At 44.9% G+C, this 6,153-nt stretch overlaps 1 pseudogene; it reads right to left on the reverse strand.

The window, feature by feature from the left end:
• Positions 1 to 681: 681 nt before the first annotated feature.
• Positions 682 to 2,064, reverse strand: LOC101562187 (annotated as a pseudogene).
• Between the last annotated feature and the right edge of the window lie 4,089 nt (positions 2,065 to 6,153).

Genomic DNA, 6,153 nt, shown 5'->3' on the forward strand with positions numbered 1-6,153 from the left:
GGGGGATCGAACCGCGGTCCCTGTGCTTTGCCAAGCTTGTTTCAAGTAGGTGCTTTAGACCACTGAGCCATCTCTCCAGCCGCTCTGCTGTTCTTTTTTGAAAGGAGCACTTAATACTTAAAACTTTTTTTCTACTCTGATTTATTTTCCTCTTTTGAATTTCTTATAACTTTATTGTTATTGTTTTGTTTCATTTTGTTTTTAAACAAATCTTACACATTTATATCTTGTAATCTGAGCAACTGATTTGAAGATAGCATCATGTAATAAAGCAACCATTGTTGAATTCCTATTTGTTTAGTGAAATCTTGCATCATTTTTAATGCTTTTTTTTTTTTACTATGACTATTTTGTATTTTTTGTATTATTATTATTTTTTGCTGCAGTACCAGGGATTGAACTCAGGACCTTACGCTTGCCAGGCAGAGCTATTTTGTATTTTTCTTTTTCATGTGGCAAAACCAGGCTTTATTTTGAAAAACACGGTTGAATTGGTTTTTGATGGAGGGCACAGGCAAGAAGGGGTACCCCAGGCAGTAATGTGCCCCCAAGGGTGGGCTGAGAGCTAAGCCGAGCCTCACGTGGGTCTCTTGCTCCCAATGCCCCTTGTACAGCTGTCTCCCCACAGGCTCTAGGGCAGCCTCATGAGAGGTGTGGGCTGGAGAGGCTGCCATGGCCCATTCACTTGGGCAGGACATCAGAGGTCTCAGACACCAGCTTCTCATGGCGGGTCTCGATCTTCTTCACGACCACAGCAGACTTGGGCGGGGGAAGCCAGGGCTTTGGAGGCTCCCAAAGCCAGGGCTTGCAATAGTGAGCTCCCATAGGGTGAGCTCACCATTCCTGCATAGCCACTGGTGATCTTCGTGTGGATGTTCAAGTTCTGCATCCCAGCCTCCAACCTGTTCTCCTCGCCCTCCAGCAGCTTGCAGTAGGTGGCGATCTCGATGTCCAGGACCAGCTTGGTATTGGTGAGCTCCTGGTACTTGCACAGCTGCCGGGCCATATCCTGCTTGGCCTTCTGCAGGGCAGCCTCCAGCTGGGCCAGCTTGGCATTGGCATCCTTAATGGCCATCTCCCCAGGCTGCTTGGCATCAGTGATGTCCACCTCCAGGGATGCTGTCTGGCCTTTGAGGGCCTTAATCTCTGCCTGTGGGCGGCTGATGCTACAGTTCATCTCAGAGATCTTGGACCACCTGTGGCAGAGAGTCTGCAACTTTTCATACTTGATCTGGTACATGCTCTCGGCCTCGGCCTGGCTGCGGTTAGTGATCTCCTCGTGCTGGGCCTTGACCTCAGCGATGATGCCGTCCAGGTCCAGAGAGCGGCTGTTGTCCATGGACAGCACCATGAATGTGTCCGAGATCTGAGACTGCAGCTCACGGATCTCCTCTTCATTCAGCTGCCTGAGGAAGTTGATCTCCTCAGTCAGTCCTTCCAGGAGTGACTCGAGTTTCACCTTGTTTGTGCAAGCTTCATCCACATCCTTCTTGATGAGGACAAATTCATTCTCCATCTCGGTATGCTTGTTGATCTCATCTTCATACTTATCCTTGAAGTCCTCCACCAGCCCCAGCATGCTGCCAAAGCTCCGCCTCCAGCTTCAGTTTCTCCTGACTCAGTGAGTCCAGCTGCCACCGGAGGTTGCTGATGTAGCTTTCAAACATGTTGTCTATGTTACTTCGGGGCATCTTCTGCTGCAGGAGGCTCCCCTTGGTCTCCAGCATCTTATTGTGCTGCTCCAGAAAACAAATCTTGTCGATGAAGGAGGTGAACTTGTTGTTGAGGTTCTTGATCTTCTCCTCTTGAATACACACAGCCTGGATGTTGGGGTCCACCTCCAGGTTCAGGGGTTCAGCAGACTCTGGTTCACCTGGACGGCCATGATGCTCCCCGCACCACCGCCCCACCGTAGCTACCCAGCCCCAGGCCGCCTCAGAAGCTGCCGCCCATTTGTGAGAAGTTGATGCGGGAAGCAGGCCCGCTGGTGTAGAAGAGGCTGCTGAAGGCCCGGGGGCTGGAGGCGGACACCTTGCAGGACTTCTGGGTCACCCTTATGGACATGGTGGAGGCTGGAGTGGAGGCAGACGAACTGAAGATGGAGACTCGGAAGGAGCCTGGTGGCTGCTTCTAAATGGTAGATATTTGTATTCTTTATTTTTTTATTTTTTGGCGGAATCAGGGTTTGAACTCATGCCCTTGCGCTTGCCAGGGAAGCACTTATTCCACTGAGCCATCTCCCCGGCCCCTTTGTATTCTTTAAAAATAACAAAAAAAATTATTCCAAGGCCAGCCAGATAGCTCAGCAGATTAAAGTGCCTGCTTAGGCAGACGCAGGGACTGAGGTTTGATTCCTGTGCCATGCTGGCCCCGCCGCCAGGGTACATTGAGATAGGGATTGAGACTGAGCATGATGGCACAAGCCTATAATCCGAGTTTGGGGGGCGGAAAACAGGAGAATCACTATGAGTCTAATTGATGTAGTGAGGTCCTGTGGACTCTGTACTAAATACATTAAAAAAGAAATCAAAACAAGAGATTTTAAAAATCATTGTTACTGGGAGTAGTGGCAAACGCTGTAATCCCAGGACTCAGAAGGCTGAGGCAGGAATATTTCTGTGTCATCCAGGCAGCCTAAGCTACACAGTGAGCTCAAGGACACCTTAAACTACAGAGTGAGACTCTGACTCAACCCTCCCTCCAAAAATAAAAAAAAGATAATAATTTTTGAAAAATCAAGGTGAAGTTTCATATATATTCTATCTGTAGCATCTGTTAATTTGTCTTCAAATATAAGCTAGTAAATAATACAAGACAAGAAAAAGGCAAGGATCATATGGCCATGTAGTCCTTAGCAATATTTTTTCTAAAATTTAATTAAAAATGTATTTTTTTTTTCTGGATATTGAACCCAGGCCCTTGGCAGTCAGCTACGGTCCTCTTCATTATTTCCAGCTAGGATCTCACTAAGTTGTCCATACTGGGCTTGAATTTGTAATCCTACCTCAGCCTCCCAGAGAGCTGGGTTTATAGGCATGTGCCTCCATGGCTGGCTAATCCAGTATTTTTCTAATTAAAAATCTAGCCAATGCATTCCTTTCTGTTATCATCCTAATGGATTTTTAAGCCAGCTTGGACTGACTGACACTTGCTGTTTGGGTTTGGGCTGGCCCTGCTTGCCGCAGTCAGAAAATGACTCAGGTTTTAATGATGGTGTGATTGTCAAGAATGTTTGGAGGCTATTTATGAATTTGTTTCTAGTTCCAGAAATTTCTTAATTGACCCCCAACATCAGTCTGCTGTTCAATTTTGTAAGACCAGATATCCTCTTCAAAACAAGCAGATTTCTTCAGATGATTCACGCAAGCCTCTGCTCCCAATTCCAACCTCCTTCTGAGAAATTTGCATACATTTCTCAAATGATTTCCCCTCCCCCATGTCAAATGCACATAAATGGTGGGTGTTGAGAGGATCAGGGGGTTGCGCGAGTAAATTAGCACCAGCTGTCTGAAGCCTTCCTCATAATTTCTTTCTTTGAGGTTTTTTTGTTACAGCTAACCGACATGGCTGGCCAAGGAAGGAAGTTTCTCTCTCTTTCACACCACACACACACACACACACACACACACACACACACACATCCCACTCCAGAAAGTCTTGAGAAGAGCTGGGCTGTCTAGCCAGCTAGTCAGAGAAACCACTAATTCAAATTTGTCAGAACTTTAATCTTTATGATAAATGAGGAAGCAGAAAAATGGAAAATCTGGGTTAGTGGCCCAGCGCTAGAGAGGAGTTTGAAGCAGGATTGAAATTAAACTTCACTACTATTATCTAGGGCTGGAATTTTGCCTGGCATGCAAAAATTAATGAGAAATAGCTATGATTTGTATGCTACTTAAAATGTGTTGAGCAATGAGTTAAACACTTTTAAATATGTTTCATATATTATCTCATTTTGTTCTCACAGTGACCTATCAGGCAGCAGCTACAAATGGTTGCCGTGTCTCTGTCTGTAAGTCCTGGTACTACTTGGGAGGCTGAGGCAGGAGGAGTGACAGTTTGAGCTGCACCTGGGAATTTAGCAAGGCCAAGTCTCAAAATTAAAAAATAAATGAACAAATAAAAAGGGGTGGACATGTAGCTCAGTGTTAAGGCTTTGGGTTTAATTCTCAGTGTCATAAAAAACATGTAGAGTGCTGATAATGTAGCTGAGTGATGGAGCACCTCTGGATTCAACCCCTAGGGTCAGACACACACACACACACACACACACACACACACACCCCAAAGCAGAATTTTATTAACTTGATCAAGATCCTAAGGCTAGAAACTGGCTCTAAAGCCAATAATCTTAGATGTCAATGATGTTACATTGCCTGCCAGTGACATTGACCATACTGTACTGCCCTTCCAGATGAATGAGACCCTCCACGGCCTCCCAAGGGAAGTTTGGAACAGTTTCTTCTGCCAGTGAAAATTAAAATTCTTGGGGCTGGGGAGATGGCTCAGTGGAATAAGCGCTTCCTGTGCAAGCGCAAGGGCCTGAGTTCAATCCCCAGTTCTGCAAAAAAAAAAAAAAGAAAAGAAAATTAAAATTCTTATCAACAATACCTTTTTTGCTTAGTTGGTTTAAGAACAATTTTAGTTACTAGTAATTCTATCAATTTATGGGATACAGTTGATAATTTGGTGCATATATACACTGCAGAATGATTAAAGTGAGTGAATAAAAGTTTAAGAAAAGCACAGAATTTTACAATAAAAATTTTAAATTTAGTTAAGTGTTCTCTCCTATATATTCTGCCTTGTGGGCTTTATTGTAGCACTTAATGCAAACTGATTTATATTATGGTTTGATGAAAGCTTGTCTGGCTTCCCATGTTAAATTTTATTTTTTTAATTTAAATGTTTTTCTAATTTTGATTTTTATTAATCCTTATTTGCAGTGTATGATGCTTACCCTCCTCATGGGGAGTTGACCCACGCATGCAGCATCACCTTAATTCTTCTTCCATGCCCCTCTTGTCCCCTTCCCCCATATCTCGGTCCCTTTCCTTTTTACAATCTCTCTTTTCCCCATCTTTGCATCTTGCTATTGGCTGACCGATTTCTGCTTATCCCAAGGGTTGTTTTCCATTCTCTCATAAACCACTGATTGAGATGGGGTCTCACTATGTAGCCCAGCCTCGTCTTGCGTGCCCTGCATAGCCTGGGCTCACCCACAGTGTGCAGCAGCAAGCTCTCTGCCTCAGCCTCCCAAGTGCTAGATCATGAGCAAGGACCTCCATGCCTGGCATTTGGATTTTGCTCTTTATTTATATTTTGAGTTTAATTATGAGGAAAACCGTGCAATATTTAAGCCCATGAGTCTGACTTAGTTCATGTAACGTTATGGTCCCAGGTGTATCAGTTTTCCTCTAAGTGACTCAATTTAGGCTTCTTTGTGGCACGGTGCTCTTTCATTATGTTTGAATATCACATGCAGCACAATGCATGAAGCACATGCTCTCGAAGTGCTCACTGAGGTGATGGTAAATTAAATGAACAAAATAGTTCAAATAGTTCCTGAGTTTTATCAGCTTGTGGAAATAGAGTTAAGCTCTGGCAGTATTAGCTACCTCAGAACCCCACCTGTTCATTAGGAATAAAGTCTCTTACAAATCTCCCCTGTTGCCCCACAAGAATTTCTGCTTATCCTGAGGGTTGTTTTCCATTCTCTCATAAACCTCTCCTGGCCCCGACCTCTGCAGCCCTGGGGCGCAGCTGCTGCTTTGCCTTCTATGTATAGTGTTCAGAGCCACAAGCTCCCCACCCTCCCGGCTCCAGCTACTGAGGGGCAGAGCACCCATCCCTACCTGCATTTGCAACCATTTCTCTCCAGGTTACTTAAGCGGCCTGCTGGCCAGGTCCATCCATCCACCCAAGCGACGGTTTTACTTGCTAGGTTTCTGCATTGAGCTGCTAGTACATGTAACAAGCTTGAATGTATGTGAGCTCTACTGGACATTTTGCACCATGTGAAAGTCCAGCTTCATCACATAGTGGCTTCTCTGTACCTGTCGGTTCACAAAAGCAGAAAATATTGGGGGAAAATGTGTGTGATGTGGAGTTATACAGACCTCTCCCACTTGTCATGATTCCCTGACAGCACAA

The sequence above is a fragment of the Octodon degus genome, unplaced genomic scaffold (assembly GCF_000260255.1).
Source record: "Octodon degus isolate 3935 unplaced genomic scaffold, OctDeg1.0 scaffold00257, whole genome shotgun sequence".
NCBI lineage: Eukaryota > Metazoa > Chordata > Mammalia > Rodentia > Octodontidae > Octodon > Octodon degus.